General features: G+C 43.2%; 1 protein-coding gene across 2 annotated transcripts in view; it reads left to right on the forward strand.

Moving 5' to 3' along the window:
* The first annotated feature begins 274 nt into the window (after positions 1-274).
* Positions 275-17859, forward strand: part of PDE6G (phosphodiesterase 6G) — a 239416-nt gene continuing 221831 nt past the window's right edge. Inside the window, exon 1 of one of the 2 annotated variants that reach the window (XM_085617370.1) lies at positions 275-2165. The gene's annotated coding sequence lies outside the window, so the exon portion shown is untranslated. Of the gene's footprint in view, positions 2166-9600; positions 9748-17859 lie in introns of those variants that run through there. The other variant, XM_085617371.1, reaches the window with a different exon arrangement.

Below are 17859 nucleotides of genomic sequence, written 5' to 3' on the forward strand. Positions count from 1 at the left end.
AAAAGCACTTTCAAAATGTAAGGGAGGTGTATAAGATACACCTAGGTGGATTTTGAAAAAATAAATCCAAAAGACAGTAGTAAAATGTAAAATCACATAAAGGTACCATGTGGGGTGAAAATACAAACTGTCATAGATCCCATGAACAGGGGATATGTAAGAAAAGTACCACAATTAAACGTAATGTAAGTAATATAATGTAAATTAGCCCTGTGAAGAAAAGTTACCTTGAACAATGAAAAACCCCAAAGGAAGTTAGGGTAAAAGGTGTGCGGAAAGGGCACATGGCACAATGTGCGACATGAAAATGTGAGACGGATGTGGAGGAGGACCACATGATGCAGTAAAATTTCCCTCAAGTCGAGTGGAAGGTGTGGGAGGTACCCACACAGTACAAAGTAAAAATGGAACATGGGCATTGGAAGTGGATGTACCATAAATGATGTGATGAACAAACATGCGCATGCAATAAAATTATAATGCAACGTGTAAAACAATGAAATGTGTCAGTGGGTGTAGTTTAAAGTACCACACATGTAAACGTAGAAAGTGCAACTGGCGCTCAATAGGGAAGTATGTAAAACAATGAAATGTGTCAGTAGATGTGGCTTGAGGTATGAGACATGGGAAGCGCAGAAGTTGAAACTGACATTCAGAGCAGAAAAAGGTGTGGAAGCAAAAACACAATAACAGGTAATATGAAGAAGCTTAAGAAGATGGTGTGGATAAAGCTGCAAAAACAACAATTGATGGACAGAATGCAGAACAATGTCATACATTCACCCCAGTACAGAGATCTGGGCCTAAATCCATCGTTTTTTTACTCACCATGCCATTCCTGTTTGAACCCAGCCATATGCAAATCAGTCTTGACCCTGTGCCTCATGGGAACAGTCCAGCCCGAACTGCCAAGCCAGGTTCTCCCTGGACTGGAACCAAGCATCCTAGGACCGGTTTCGGGGTTTCACCCCTCTTCAGCCAGGATAGCTTGATTCCAGTGGCATGGAGAGCACGGGACTCACGTCTGAGCATACCCGTCCCACTCGGGGTGACAAATGCAAAAACAACAATTGATGGACAGAATGCAGAACAATGTCATACATTCACCCCAGTACAGAGATCTGGGCCTAAATCCATCGTTTTTTTGCTCACCATGCCATTCCTGTTTGAACCCAGCCATATGCAAATCAGTCTTGACCCTGTGCCTCATGGGAACAGTCCAGCCCGAACGGCCAAGCCAGGTTCTCCCTGGACTGGAACCAAGCATCTTAGGACCGGTTTCGGGGTTTCACCCCTCTTCAGCCAGGATAGCTTGATTCCAGTGGCATGGAGAGCACGCGACTCAGGTCTGAGCATACCCGTCCCACTCGGGGATAAAGCTGCCACACAGTAGAAAACGTATGATGTGAACAATGTAATTGTAGAACTACCCATCCCATTTTTTTTAAAAACATGCTACACAGTAAAATGTAATTTACAGTAATGGTTACCGCTAATAACATGTTATGGCAAGTACATGAAAATTATGTCAAAGTCATGAAAATAGTAAATGCCATATGGTAATGATGTGAGCTTTGCGGGTAACTTCAGGCGAGGTGGAGTCTGATGGAATCAACTTGAATTTAAAATAACAGAAGGAACACTCGAAAATATGCATTAAATCAGGTGGAATTTTCTTTTCCTTGAGGAGATGCAGTGGTGAATGATAACCGCTAGATGGCACTGTTGCAAAAGTTAAAGTACAGTACTTCGAGAAACAGCAGATCGACGTGATGAAGAAAGTTTCCAAATCCAAGTGAGGGGTGTATCAGATTTAAGAATACAAAGTGAACCAGTACCTGCGGAAAATCCATTAAGGCGCTCCGATGTCCTTGAAGAAATTCCATGCGACGTAAGAAGGCACAACAGAGAACTGTGGGAAGATTGGATGGCAAACACACGTGGTTGGCAAAAAGAGAGGTATGCTGGAAGGTGCACATAAAGTGAAGAAAAGTGCCAAGCTCAAAATGGCGGCACGCAGGAGGACGTCGGTCAGGGTGGCTCTCGGTAAGAGCAGGCTCGACAATTGCTGTAGAGCCGTGATGACGCAGGGAAGGATCGTCACAGAGAGGAAAACCTTGGATGGAAGGTGCAGCCACAGAGGATCTGCGCGACTACAGCTCGAGGTAAGGAGGTGCCTCGGGCCATATTCAAATGTCGCGAATAACGGTAACGGTGCTGGAAAATGCCATTCCTAATGAAAAATATAGACAAAATTAAAAATAAGACTGACCTCCATTAGGTGACGCTGACTGTCTACTCACGCTGTCGTCGTTGCAAGCCAGTCGAACTGCTTGTAAAGTTCGCAGGGCTATTAAATGAAATGCCTGAAGCTGGGGCAGACATTAAGAAGAGGGAGGCAGCGTAGAGGAAATTATGGGCTCCGATTCCTTGCAGGTTACAAACACTGCGTGTCACTCTCTGAGGAACGAGCAAGCCGGAGCAGTATGCAGGGGCAGAAAGAAGGACACGTTGCTCCGAGGGAGTAGTCAGCCGGGAAACAAGCAGTAGAGAGCCAGAGCTGGCATGCAGGCAGGAACAGTAGGCAGAAACTGGGAGGCAGCAGGATCTGCAGGTAGGAAGTGGCACTTTGTAGTTGAGGGCGACCGGTAGGAGGCCACTGGTGGGGCTCGTAGTGCCAGATGAGTTGAGTTGCTGCTGCTGAGTTTTAGTATCTTGAGGTTGCTTGAAGGTTGAAGCACAGGGCCTTTCCAAATCGTCGCCAGATGTAATTTTAAGATAAGTAGTCCACCCTTGGTAGTTTTCATGTAGGTTTATTAGGTATCAGATTGTATAATGGAAGAGCCCCACCAGGAGCAGTCTGTATGCCGCTCAGCCCTTTCAGCAACTGACAAACCATACGAATGTTCTAACCTTCAGCATTCTAAAATACACACATCCTGGCTGAGCAGCATACTTCAGTGGTGTAGCATGATGTTGTAGGTAGGCTTATTATAGTTGTGTATCACTTTAGGGAATGTTGAAAATTTAAGACTTCCTAAAACATGTTTGTGATTCTAGAATGTGAGGCTCTGCTGGGCCATTCTTAACTTGGCTTCTGTCTCCATCAGTCGTGGGTCCTGCATTTGACAATAAAGCTTTTGTCATTGTTGTGAACACTGCCTCGGCTTCATTGGATTATTTCCACTTACTACGCTACAGACAGGCGTTCTCTTGGACCATTGGTCTGGGACATTCTGCGTTTAGAATATTTCACATGTCCCTTTGCAGGGGGATGCTGATCCATCTTTAAATGAATTTGGCCACGTGGTTTTGGGGACCACCATTCTGTGCTCCTGGGGGTGTTGGATATTGTAGGGGGAAAACATCTCCTCATCCAGAGGGTTAATTACTATTTCTTTGGAGGAGGAGCGTAGATCTTCTTCTGAAAGAGGGAACACTAGGTCTGGTTCGTCTGGGTCAAGGATGTTTTCGTCCATTGTCTCAGGGCCCCCTTGCGGTTCTAAATCAATTTCTTGAGGAGCAGAAAGAGCACTTTCATACTGTGTGCCGCTTGGAACACCCTGATAGTTTGTGCCTCTTACAACACCAGGTACTTTTGGGGTGGGTAGGCCTCCCTTATAATTCGAGGTTCTTAGACCTCCTCTAAAGGATGAGGTGCATAGACCTCCCAGTATGTATGAGGTGATTGAACCTCCCGATGTGCTCATTGGGCTCAATTTTTCAATATTATTACTTTTCTTTGACCTTTTGCCCCCACTTTTAGTGTAATTGTCATCTCGCCCTCTTTGGGGGGGTCAGAGGTGGGGTTTTTTCAACTTCATTTATAGTTCTTTGGATGAGAGGAGGTGCAGGCGTGGGGACACCGAGAGTTAGCGAAGGTGCGTAAGGACAAGGTCGGTAAGCCGCACTTGCCTCCGGTCGGGAGAGAAAGGTGTGGTTGGCTAAAAACTGCCTTCAATCAAGAAATCAGGTAGAAGGAATAAAGTTTAGAAAATGGAGTGGGGAGGTGGATAGTCTCAGTAAATTGGAGCACGAGAGTGAGGCACAGAGATCATAAGAGGTGATGTTATTGGGTGATAAAAGCACCAGAGGCTACATAAAATAGAAAAAACTATGTAAACGGTATTAGATAAAACTATCTAAATGGTATTCTTATTAGGACATGAAAAGCAGTCAAAACTACATAAAACAGGTATTCTTAACAAGAGATAGTAAGAGCAAGAGTAACAAGGAGTAGTACTTATCTGCTTGAAGCCGCATTTAAAAGAGGCAGATCAATCTAAGTGCATGACTATTGTACAACATGAAGATTCTATTCTAGATCTTTTGACTTTATGATGAATTACTTCTAAATGGCTGCTTGAAGTGGAATTGAAGGAAGTATGCATAAAGGTAGTTTCCGGTCTTGTAATGAAATCAGCCACACCCGGGAAGTGTCCAATAGGGAAAGCCGACCCCCCCACTAGGTAGGGAAAACACACATGGGGGTTCATCCCTACCTGGGTTCATCCCTACATGGGCAGTCCATACTCATATGTACCTGCCCGACCACTCACCTACCTCGGTGCGGTGATAGTAAACGGTCCGCTCAGGATTGGCTATGGAGTGAGACCGGCCAACCTGAGCATGAGACATTTTTGACAGGCTATTCAGGTTGGTGGCTCAATCGTTGCGGCATCTCCCCGTTAGCCAGTGTCACACCTTCCCTGGTTATGTGGTGTACCTTGTACAGGGCACTCACAAGTACAACACCTAAACCAATCGAGGAAGCACCCGATCCTGGCATGTGCAGGAAGGACGCACACTTTCCTGCTGCAGTACAGTGGGAACGTGCCCAGATTCCTAAGGTCAGGAAAAGAGAGTTGGCAAAAACCAAGAGGACAAAAAGCAAAACGTTTTGGGGAAATTCCCTTAAGAAGAGTCATGTCCAATAGTAACATATTGGCACTGTCAACTAAATTTTCTTATTGGATAGTGCTGAAGATTGACATTAGGAGATGTCCACAGATGTCCTTCTTTCACACACAAACTGATTTCTCTGCCTTCCAGTTCTTTCCAGTACCAAAAAATGTTTTCAGTGTTCCACGTGAGTCCACTCTACCACTTGAGCGTCTCAACATTTATTTTGAGTCTCTGGCCCATCCACTCCTACAGCCTACTGTTTTCGTGTACATAAATCAGATGGGCCAGAATTATGGATGGATCATTCCAAGTATGCATGAGAGGGGTCAGGGAGTCAATGGACTCCCATTCAAGGGGAACCCTGGGGAAAATAATGAAGACGCTGGTAGACGGAGATAGAGACAACGTCAGGCCATCACATTTTTCTAAAGTGGAAAAGAATTTGGTCTTTAAGTACAATTCCAAACTTGAGCGTCATGCTCAAATCTGGTCAGTTATTACAGTCGTCTTTCTATTCCGTTTAAGCCAATGATTATAGCCATCTTTTTATTCGGTTTCAGCTGATTATGAAAGCCCTACTCTCCCTTACTAAGGAAAGTAAGCAAATCTATGTGACACTCATCATTGGCTCGTGGATGGATGACAGTAACTCTCTGTACCTCCACATCTGGTAAACTGCTATTACTTTACCTGTGTGTGATGCAAAACACTGCTGGTCAAACCTTTGTAGACCCCCCACTGATTTGAAACTACACCCTCTGCTTAGCATGTCACATAGGCTCCCTCTGGAGACAAGGATCTACTTCAAGGTGATGTATACAATTCTCAGTGCTCTCTAAGGTGACAGCCCTTTATCCCTGAAGAAATGTCTGATGAGCTATACTCCTTCTCAAGCTTTACTTTCCTTCGATCAGGGTCTTTAGGCTGCGCTGTGACTATTTCTGTTTGTTGGCTTCTTTCTTCCGGAATTATATGCTACCCTTCTTAAGATCGATAAGTTGTTCCATCTTCTAAATATACAGAAATGATGGCTCATCTCCAAAATATCCTGCTCCTCTCCTTACACCAGAACAAAATACGAGTTCAGTATGACGGTACTAATTTCTATCAGGCTAATGTCACAAAAGGCTGTGCCTATTGAGTTTAGTCAGTGATTCCTTTGCATATGCTTCAATTAATATCATCAAGTAAACAAATAACCATGCAAAAGGAAACTCTTTAAAAAAATACTTTTTCTTTTTGCTTATTCTGTACTGACAAACAGAATAATCATGGTGCAGATGGTGCAGTGCTCTTAATGGTACATATATTTTACAGGTAAACATATAATCACTGGTGTTTCAAAGGTTATTCAAGTACATATTTGGGTGGGAATCCTCTAGTTCTGTCTTGGATTTCCAATATGAGTGGCTCCAAGTACAAACTAAGATGTGTCATCAGCATTTCAACCCTATATCTAATGGGCAGGTCTCAGCGGGGCTAATAACATCTGTGTTAATGACCTCCAGACAACTACTGTCTGATGTGAGTTCCAGAATTGATGGACCGTCTAGCGAATTATGAATCCGTAATTCTTACCACAACACGTGTAGGTCTCTTTACATTCATATTAGTAAAACAGCAGCAGTGTAGTCCTATTACGTATGCTGCTGGGAACAGTCTGTATTCCTGTTATATGGCTGATTCGTAGATATCAGTCTCTAAAATCCATTCTGTTCTGTTTGTCCACATAGAATATGCAAACAGAAAAAGCATTTTTTGAAGAGTGGCCTGTCGTACAGTTAGTCGTTCACTTGATCAAGCGCTCTATAAATGTAAACCTTTTCCCTCTTCTATCCCTCCACTATCCTTCTCAAGCCAAATAACTGACTAAAATCCACCACTCAAATTACTTTAATATTTCATTATACTAATTCACCATTAATCCTTTATGGGTTCCGAAGTACTTGCCGAAAAAGCGCTTCAGCACCTCGTCAGGGGTAGGAAGCAATATATAAATGCAGTTACAATACAATACAATATTACTTAAAGCATTAACATATGTATCAATGATTTAATTCATACAGCTACTTTTTTATGATGTTCGCCCGATAGAAATTAGTCCCATGGGCTTCTTCTCATATAATACCCTGGTTGTCATTGTTTACAAATACTCACCTTCCCTTACATTATGCAGAACTGTTTCCTCTTCTTCCGAGACCGGTGCAGAGCCTAGCCTAGTCATGTTCAATTAATAGGAAATAGCAACTAATGATCTTGTACCTGATGACTTCTGTCTGGGTTGGTACACAGTCTTCTTTAAAGGGACAGACAAAGTCTGTCTGAATAAGGTTGGGCCAATATTAGTCCTACTTTGAGAAAAACAGCAGGAAACCAGGGTCAGCGAAGGCATAAGCTTTTTGTTTTTTTACAGTTTAGACGCCCCCAATGAGGATGAAGTGCATCGCTATCTGCCTTCCCGAAGGAGTGCTCATTGCAACTCATCAAGACAAAGGGGGTTTCAACCAGACATCCTCAGCCAATGTCCTCTGTTTTCTAGGAGATAAGCAGGGAGGGATGAAGGGGAGACGAGGTAGCGTATCTGAAGAAGTTGGCAGGCATGGAGCAGATGATCCTGACCCATCAGACTCTGTCTGGGCTTGTTCATGAAGTAGTGTACATGAGGGTTAGCTACTCCACAGAAAAAATTGAAGATAATTTGAAGGACACCCCCATTTGGGCCTGCAATCACTTTGTCCTCGATAGGATACCTTTCATTCTGCACACAGTCTCACATGGAACAAAAACTCAGCATCATGGCACACTCCGGACACTACACCACACACACATATAATTGTGTGAAAGCATAAAGGTTTGATATTGGGGAGCACACAGCTTTGCAGTTGAAGGGTTGCTAGGTCATTTCACCTTTAGGCTACAGGTAAAAAAGACTTCTACCCCCTGAATCGAGGGTCTCCTGCCACGATCCACTAGTCACCCCATAGTTTGATATGAGAGGGTGATAGCTGCCATCAAATGTGAGTGCGGTTACAGGTGTGTACACTCCTTTGCAAGTAGAAGCCAGGCTCTCCTGTCAATATTCTCAGCAAAACAATAGAGCACTTAAATTGATCTCAAAGATTGTCAATCCACTCAGGAGAAAACATATTTTGCTTATGGATTTTCTAGTTAATAGAGAGATTTGTTCTGAACTGGGCAGGTGCTTTTAAAGGTGTATTCTTTCTTACTAAGACACAAGAGGTCCTATAGATATAGGGTTTTAAAAGTCTGTTATCTCCTTGTAGGTATGTTTTGCGTCCGTTTGGAAACATTTTATTGACTACTATTTTGCACAGAATTGCTCCTCTCTGTGGTGATTTACATTGAGAGAAGTCAAAGATATGATCAGCCTTTTCAGAGAGAATATTTATTGCTCTCCTCTTTGTTCTCTGGAGGATTGATGCATTTCACTTGGTGTATTTAGATTAAACAGGTGTATAATGTTTGTTTTTGTGCATAGTTTACACAATGAGGTTATGCACCAGAGATTGTGTTCCTATTCGTGCTGGATGCTTTGCTCACATCTGCCCGAAACTGTGTCCCCCTCATAGCTCTAATAAGAGTAAAAGAAGTGCAGGGTGTTGATTTTATATATTATGGGTTGGCGGGCTCTGATAATGTTTTAATAATTCGAAAAGTATAATATATTACATGGAGTAGTGCATGCTTATGCTGGTTTCGGGCTTATTGAAGATGGTACCTCACTAATAAAGTGTGTACAGACTGTTGTGCCCGGTTCATACATTCTTGCCTTTAAAAGTCATACATTTGGTATCCACATTTGGAAACACTTTGGACTTTTATGGGTTTCATAAAGAATACTGAAATGTGTAAAATGCAGGCGTGGAAATGTTCATCAGGGTGGGAGGTGGGAGGGGTACATGTCTTCGATAGGCAGTGAGAAAGGCATATTCTTTCCTGTCCTAAGTAGCTTTTTCTGAGCTGACAATGCTGTTGGGAGCGAGGTTTATGCACTCCGTTAGCTCACTTCAAGTTTGTGTGCGCCGCTAAAAATGGGCACGAGAAAAGGACGAGAACTGACTGGTGGTGTCATATCAGCCTTTGTGACATCCATTCAAGGAAGTGATGGAGACGACTGGGAACCATGCGTAAAAAACTTACAACATTTCTGGATGCAGAGATTCATGAGGATAGGAATCTGCAGATAGAGTATCCAATGGCAAGGGTGGAAGGTAAGTAACTTGTTAATCAGGAGTGTCATTTACATGTTCAGAGTGGTGACCTCCAGCACCTAAGTGCAACGCCAGGATACTTTGTATATTGAGCATTTTGCCACAATGCATGCATTTAACTGGTCAAAGAGGGTAGAATGAGTAGCCTCACTTGGAATTCTTTCCTCCCAAAATGGGAGTCTGCCAGACACCCCCAACGAGTCTTTAACTCGATTTGCTGAATGGATTGTTGATACTTATCTATAACACACACTTGACCATGTACTGTGATCAGACCATTGTAAGATGTCATATAAACAATTGTGTTTACGCTTTGCCCTTCCTGAGTTCCTTATTGCATTTGTTTTCATTCCCTTTCTCCACCCACAAAGAGATTCTAGTATCATCCACGGGAGAACTTCATAGCATAGTATCTGTGTCGTTGAGAGCACAGCCAGCTTAAGTGATTCAGAAGAAGTGTAATCCTATTAAACAAAGGAGCTGAATAAATCCGCCATGAGCTGGAACAAGTTCATAACAAGCAGAAGACTGGCGCATGCGGATGCCGGGAGCTATCTAGGGCTCCCGACAGCCTTTTTTCGAATGGCCGAGTGAAGACCTGTTAAAAGCGGTAGGTAACCACTGTCTTTTCTGTTTCCTTCTAAAAGTTACTCCTAAAAGACCTTTAAACAAACCACTGATTCAGGTCGTCAGCCTGTGCCATTACTATGTTTCTGAAGGGTTAATCAACTGAAAGAAAATTATTGGGTCTTGTGGTCCAAATCTTGACAAATGATGTATAGAAATAAGGTTAATGTATTAAATCTTTTTTTTCCCAAGTGCTAACTGTTGTGGATGTGCCCTCCCTTTAAAAGAGATCTCAGTCTGCAACAAATGGGTGGTCTTTGGTGAGATTAGCCAGTAGGACGAGGAAAGTCAGTGATCTACTCCCAGCAGCTTGACATACACTTCTTAGATCTTCTGTCTTTTCAGAGGTACTTTACCATTCTGCATCTAACTTATATTCAAGAGGTCTTTTGTTAAAGTTCAAACACCCTGTAACTCACTGCCATTTGGTTGAGGAGGCTGAGTTTGTGGGGTTTGCATTGACTTTGACTGAGAGACCCTGGGAGAAAGCATTTATTGCCACATATCATGTTTGTTATCTATGTGGCACTCTGTCTTTTAGGAATGGAAGACTACTACTCAGATTTCAGCACTTTGAATTGCTACTACATAAAACTCTTCAGAATGTTCTAAACATAATGGACTTAAGATACTTTGGTGTATGGAAATAATTTTTGGGGCATTTTGTGATGTTTACATTTGTGAGAGAAAAATGTTTCTTATGAATTGCTACAAGATGGCATAATTTCGGATGATTTAATGTTAGAAATTCTATAGAAAGAAAATGTGTAGAACTCTAGCCAAACAGCAGAAAACTTTTCTCAGAGTGTAGTTATTTTATCAGACCAAATAATTACTAATAACATAATTTTGTGGGTGGTCCTCCTCATGGCGTCTTTCTGGAGACTAAATTCAGGTTAAGGTTTCGGCCTGAGATCAACTTTTGTATTTGAACCCATTCCTCCATGGCTTACTGCTGAATATCGATCCTGGAAAACACACTATATTTTAACATATATTCATGAATTATTTTTCAAGTAGGATTACTACCTTTGTATGTTTGTCAAGTTGGCTTCACAAACAGAACACCAAAGGTGTTACTGGCTTGCAGAGGGCAAACTCCCAGCACATGAAAAACATTTTCAATGTTGATCCTAAATAAGTTCCCCCAATTTGGAAGTATATTTGAAGATCCTAATTGGTCTCTGGTGTGAGACGGAGTCGTGGAGGACCAGAACAAAAGGGCAAGGCACAGCGTTGGATTTCATGGTGAGTCAAGTCAGGGGAGCATGTCATTTGGAGGGATTCAAGATGGCTGAAAGCTGTGATACAAAACATTAACAGTTTCTCTATGTGCTGGGAGAAAACTCCCCGCACATAGGAGACGGTTATGATATAGTTCGTAGGGAGTACCTCCACATTAGGTATACTCATCTAGGACCCTCTTTTGGTCTGGGAAAATGGACTGTGGCAAGTGGCAGCGACACGTAACAGAAGGGGAAGTCGCGGAGAAAGGTAAGAGAGTCACGACTGTCGAGATCACAAAAAGGCAGCGTCAAAAGGGCGGATCTGTAGAGCCAGAACCACATGGTTATTGTTGCAAGAGCAAAGGGAGGTGCTTCTGGAGAAAATGCTTCAATACAACAGCAAGAAATGAGGCAACAGTCCTGTGACGGTGTTGGAAGTGTGCTATCAGCCACAATATCAGATTGGCTCTCTGCAAAGCTTTTAATCCGACTGAAAACAGACCTTAAAAATTGGAGTTTCCTTCCTCGGAGGTGGGGCATTTTGCCCCCCAAGAGTTTCCCGTCTGTATGGCGAGATCAGCTTCGCAAGTTTGTTCTCCGTGGCAGCAGTTGCATCATATCAATGTGCAGGGGCGTAGCTTCAGAGTGGGGTGGAGGGATGTTTGGGGTGTTACACCGCCCTAGTAAATGTATTTTGTGATAAATATTTGGATGCAGGTGCTTTCAGTCGGGTATGGTATGGTTACACGCACAGACAAAACCGCACGTGCACTCTCTCCCGCTCTCTGTTTGGAAAGACTTCAAAAATGTTAGTTGTTTCTCAAAATAATGTTCTTTTTCTCATTTAGTACCCTTACCAATCTGCATTCCTCTCCATTTCCACTGTCCCTTAACCCTTAAGACCATCTTCCGCGCCCTGTTTGTCTATAATGTATTTTAACATTATGTGCCAGCGTGATTGTTGGGAAATCTGATGCTCAACCCCCCCCCCCCCCCCCCCAACCCACCAAACTTACTGACCAAGCTAAACCATTGCGAATGTGAGCACTGGAAAAAGAACTCAAAAGCAAGGGCGCAATTCAAGTCACCACCTTACAAATGTTATGTTATGTTATTTGTATTTCTAAAGCGCAGCCGTTACCTGAGGGTTTCCTGGCGCTAGCTACTGCCATCTGAACAGAGGTTGGCGTGGGAATCCTATATACTGAAAAGCCAGGTTTTCATTCCCTTCCTAAACGCCATTAGATCAGTGGCAGTTGTAATCTGGAGAGGAAGTTTATTCCAGGCCCTTGCGGCACAGGTGACGAAACGTCTCCCTCCCCAGTTGACTTCTTTAATAGAGTCTACTGACACCCTCTTAGCTCCTACGGAGTAGAGGGCTCTTTTAGGGACGTACCATTGAAACTGATGTTTTAGATATTCTGGCCCTGTTCCTTGAAGGGCTTTAAAAAAGTGCACCAGGATTGAAAATGCACCAGTTGTCTAACTGGGAGGCAGTGCCGCCTTTTTATTTCCTTGGTGACAGATACAAATTTTTCCGTGCAGGTAACCAGCCTGGCTGCCGCATTTTGCCAAAGTTGAAGTTTGTTTAAATGTAGCTTTTGAATGTTCAGGTAGAGGCTGTTGCAATAATCCAACCTTGATGGAATGAGAGATGTTATAACTACACGTTGACTGTCCTCCGGCAAGAAAGGCATTATTTTCTTAATCATTCTAAGAAGGTGGAAGCTGGCAGATGCAACCATTTTTAGCTGGCCCCCGAAAGTGAGTTTATCGTCAACTAGAACTCCCAGATTTTTTGCTTTCCTAGTAGGTTTTGGGAGTGTGCCTAATTCTTCCGGCCACCAGTCTAGGGTCCAGAAATGTGCATTATTTCTAAAGATAATGACCTCAGTCTTGCCCAAATGTATCTTCAGGCAGTTCTGGGTCATCCACATCTTGACTGGGTTCATGCAGTCATGGAACCACTACCCTTCTCTGCCTCCTGCCCCGGCAGCAGAGACACCACAATTTGTGTATCGTCCATATATGAAGTAAGCTGAAACCTGAAGGATCTGATCAGGTCCGCCAGGGGAGACATGTAAACATTGAAAAGGGTGGGACTAAGGGAAGATCCCTGCGGCACTACGGAGGGTAAGGAAAAAGGTTTAGAGCAGAATTTGTCCAAAGCCAGAATTTGAGTTCTTTTTAGTCAGGAAGGATTTCAGTAGCTTCCAGGCTTTTGCCCTGAATCCCGCAGGCCGACAGACGGACAAATGAAATATCCATGATATGCTGGGAGTATTCTTCCAACATGGCAGGGCTATTCAAAGGTTTTCTCTGCAAAGCCACAAGATAGCAGCTGTGCACTGAAGGAACGCTGCCAGAAACGGTGGCTTGGTCGCTACTCTGAACTGGCTAGCCGGTTTCATGCCTTTTCAATTGGTGCCAGAACAGCCTTCCCTTTGTGGAGCGACTGGCAGCTCTGCCAACATCAAAATTTTAATTCATGTCCTCCAAAAAGGCAGGGGTACGCATGGGATGATGGACAGGACTGCTGTCAATTTTTTGAGAGAAGTGTTATTACTACTATCCTCTCAATTCGTCTATTAAGCTTAGAACAGATTTTCTAGAGGTGTGATATACGCGAATCACAAAAACGTGACAGTGGATGCTGCAGGATACCTGTGACGTCCTGTTGGGGGGGAGGGGTATGAACATTGACACGCCCATCTAAGCCTCTTTTTTCTGATGTAAACATTTGGCGCGTGTAGCTATGACAAACAATCTCAGTTCTAAACTGTCCAAACATATTTGGCCGTTAAATCCTTTACATGAATTGCTCATTGCTTTTGCCTCTTTTTTTTTTTTCTTACTTTTAGGTACTGGAAAACACTGCTTGGAGATGTAAGCATTTTAGACCACTGGCTTGTTCTTCTGGTCTTTTAGGCTCTATAACAAGTAAGGGACATCAGTCTTTCACCTATTAATTCATTAAGATTATGTGTGCATGTCCTGAAACTTCTTCATGGTTTCAAACATTGTGCATACCTACTCAACTGATGGTCCCTCTACCCTTTCTAACAATAAATACATCATTAAAGTACTCACTTTGAGTTTCTATGGTTAGCTCAATGCCCTAAAAGCACCATGTATAGCACTTCAAGATATTTGTTTTTGCTCTTATTTACCATTTGTGATATATGTAGGGGTTATATGACAAGTTATTCACCTTTTAGTAACCTTTCTCGGTATCCATGCGCAGTGGTCCTTGTATCCTTTTGGTGCTTTCCTAGATCCGCCCCAAAGCATCATAGCTGACTCCCTCAGCACCAATACTAAGACCAACCATAATACTGCAGACAGTCCTGCAGAACAATATTCTGCAATGTGCAGATCTCTTCACAGCATTCTGAGTCCTATACTGCTCTGACTGAGGTTCTCCTTTAACAGGATGGGAATACTCGGCTTCTACAATGCGGGATATTACCATGAAACAGGGGCGCAACGCCCATTGGCCTCAAAGGGCTTCAGACCCCCGTCGTGTGTGGCAGCCCGGGCTGAGACAGCTTCCTGGGCACACACACAGCCGCACCAGAGTACGTCGCAGGTCTTTAAAAGACCATTTGTTGGTAATGAGGCTTTGTCGTTTTTCACCCCATCTTAGAGCTCCTGCAGCTCCATTCTGCTTACTGCTGGAAGAATTAGCCCCCCCCCCCCCCGAAATGTATTCCCCCCCCCCCCCCCCCGAAATATGGCTCTAGTTGTGCCTCTGCCATGAAACACTATGTAAAAAGAGTGACTTTAGCATTAAAGGTAGAAATGGGATAAATGAGCTATCATCAAGCACCCTCAGTCTCTCACCCTTAATAACACAGGCTTGTATCTCAGAAAATCAGGCAGTTTGTAAAAATGCTGGGGAAGTGCTTGCTACATTTTCGTATCTCAGTGGCATAGCAAGGGTGCAGTGGAGCCTAATGAAAGAAATACATATGGACCCCCTCTCGCCCAGTTATATAGTACAGTACAACTGTGCTTGTGGTCCAGTGAGCCAACCCACCACTCTTGGGCCCTGGTCCCATTCCCACAGCATCTGCTGCACTAATAATAGGCTTGTCCCTGTTGGCTCTCCAGTGGTCAATTGACATTTCATGGTCATTGCCCTATTGAGAAAATTACTATTCACCCTAAAGACACGCATGTCATAATAATCAATATGTGGATGGCACACAACTCCAAGTGAGATCTGGTGAGAAACAGGAAGTGCTTTGTTTGTCACATAGTAAGTACCTGTCCTGATTTTTAATCTTGGACAATTGCCATTCGTTATACCGAGCATGTGCAAATCAACATAGAGACATCAGCCATCCATGATGAAAGGAAGGCCTCCAACCTTGAACAAGCTAAAGTAGAAGACCGCTAGATCCCTAAAAAGCCCAGCAGCAAACCTGTGCCTGAAATGTTGGAAAATCTATTTTAAACAAATGTAGTGTCAGCTTCCAAGAAAGGCAGACCTGCTGAGAATCCTCTGACATCACTCAACCTTTCCGCGGCGCGGTAGGGACTAGCAGCAGAGAGATCTGGGGGCAACAGGGAAATGGGAGCAGAACTATAGTAGGAGGAAACCAAGAGTGAATTTTCTCAAGCTAGAATTGTCTAGATGCTCCAAGCAAGCGCCTTTCTCAGGATTCCTCATATTCCATGATGATTTGGGGAACTGACTAAAGCGGGAGAGGAAAATAACGTCTAGACAGTAGTAACAATAGAAGGGAAAGTAAATACAACCACGAAGCTGTGAAAGGAAGTCTTACCCGTTTCTCTGACGGATAGTGCAGTGACCAAGATACCCTGCAGAGACCTCTGGATGCCAGAGCAAACGACAGGTAACTATTAAGGAGAAAAGAGGGTTAAAGGAGCAAGAGAGGAAAGACAGTACAAGACTAATTGACTGAGGAAATGGGACCCTGACTGCAGAGTACTGAGAAGGAAGAAAAACAAGCATTTTCAATGGAATAGGTCCCGCAGTTGCAAGATTTTAAGCTATTGGCATTGTAAATGATAATGCCTTTTTATTTATGTGTTTTTCAAAGCAACACATGTATAAGAGGCATTTTCATTTCTAATGCCAATAGCTCAAACTCTCGCAAATGCGAGACCTCTTTAATGGTGGCCGCGCCCCTTTCTTTAGAGGCTGCTCGCTGTATTCATGTTACAGTGAGCAGCATCTAAAGAAAGGGGTGGGGCCAACATTAAATTGAAAGCACGTATGGGGCGCTTTTACACAAAGTGTAAAAATAAAGAAAGAAAGAAAGCTTTTGTAGCGCAGCCGCTAAAGTGGAAGCGGACTGCGCCCTAAATTAACCGTAAATTAAATAAGCACGGCCGCTATAGTTGAAGTGGACCGCGCTGGAAATGAAAAAATACATGACTAATAACAATATAAAAAGAGGCGGTGTGCTGAGATGTGTGTGGAATAGGGAAGATCATTAAAGGAAATCGAGCTCACCAACTAGATAAAGCAGACAGTGCAACAACACAAGTAAAAAGTCCAGCTGTTATGGGAGGTTACAAATACAGACAAAGCGGTACCAAGGGGGGACTACTAAGCTCATTCACAAATGAAAGCAACAATTTTGAAAGGACAGTAACAAGTGCCAATTGAAAAGATGGACGGGGAAATGGGAGGAGCTTCTATGCCATACCTCAATACAGCATGCCTCGCAGAGCAGCGCATGCGCTGCCCAGGCTCGACCTAAAAAAAGTGTGGGAGCGAGCTTTAACGAAAGCAGGACACCACAGAAACAATGCAACACCTTTCCATGCACTGGCAATCTGTAGAGATGGACCTAAATATTGACACTACTGCTTCTACCCCAGAAGTGCTCACTAAATCCAAGAAATAAGAATCTGTAGTGAAACTAGTTTTGTCGTCTAGTTGTTACTAGCTAGTAGTTTCCAACTCCCTGTACTCAAGATGTTCCTATCTCTCCACGTCTTGCAGCAAGCTCCCTGTGTATGTGTCCTTCTAATCCTGACAAGTTGCAGACGGTCAAACCAGTACCCAGGGCGCTGCCATTTTTCGGGGGGTCTAACCCCATTATGCAACTTCTTTGGCTGAATTATACACGTGGAAGGTTGTATGCATGCAGACGGCTTTGGACCAAAGGCACCTTCTGTGGCCTAGTAATATAACTATCGCCATATTAAATTCACTTATGTACTGATCTAAAGCAAGTCCAAAGGACCTACACCTCGTAGGCCTCAAGACCTGGCTAGTATTCAACTAGGGGCCTATCAGCCTACTCACCTGCCCAGCGCCTTGATACCTCTCCGGTGATAAGCGCGCTATACAAATCCGCATAACACAGCAGGTCTTTCGTTTAAGAATAATAACAACACACCTTTAGGTATTCCTACATGCAATAATATTCAAAAACAATAATAATTTTTGAATGACAAATGCTATGTGTCTCATACAGCTCTTCGTATATCCAAATACATTTTGTCAAACATATATAATGCTGAATTTAACAGCACACAAATTAAACCTTCAGGTGTACACTTCTGTGAAAGTTTTGCCTTTTTAATTCTGCCCACGTCAGCTGTATTTTAACTCTGCCTCTTAGTACCAGTGTAGGTTTTATTACAGTAATCTTTATTTGTACTTTGGGACTGATGGGGGCCCTGCTTAACCAGACCTCGACAAGAACAAGATACTCAGCTTAGTTTTGTCTTTTAGACTCTTATTTTGTGAACGCTTTACCCCCTGTGGTACTTAAAGATTGATCAAGACTCTCGTTTTATTTTATATCAAGATGTGACATTTTTCGCTTCTTCAAACCCTTGACTGCACTCAGAAGAAAACTATTGTTTTAAGAACAGCATGCTTG

The sequence above is a fragment of the Triturus cristatus genome, chromosome 7 (assembly GCF_964204655.1).
Source record: "Triturus cristatus chromosome 7, aTriCri1.1, whole genome shotgun sequence".
Taxonomy (NCBI): Eukaryota; Metazoa; Chordata; class Amphibia; order Caudata; family Salamandridae; genus Triturus; species Triturus cristatus.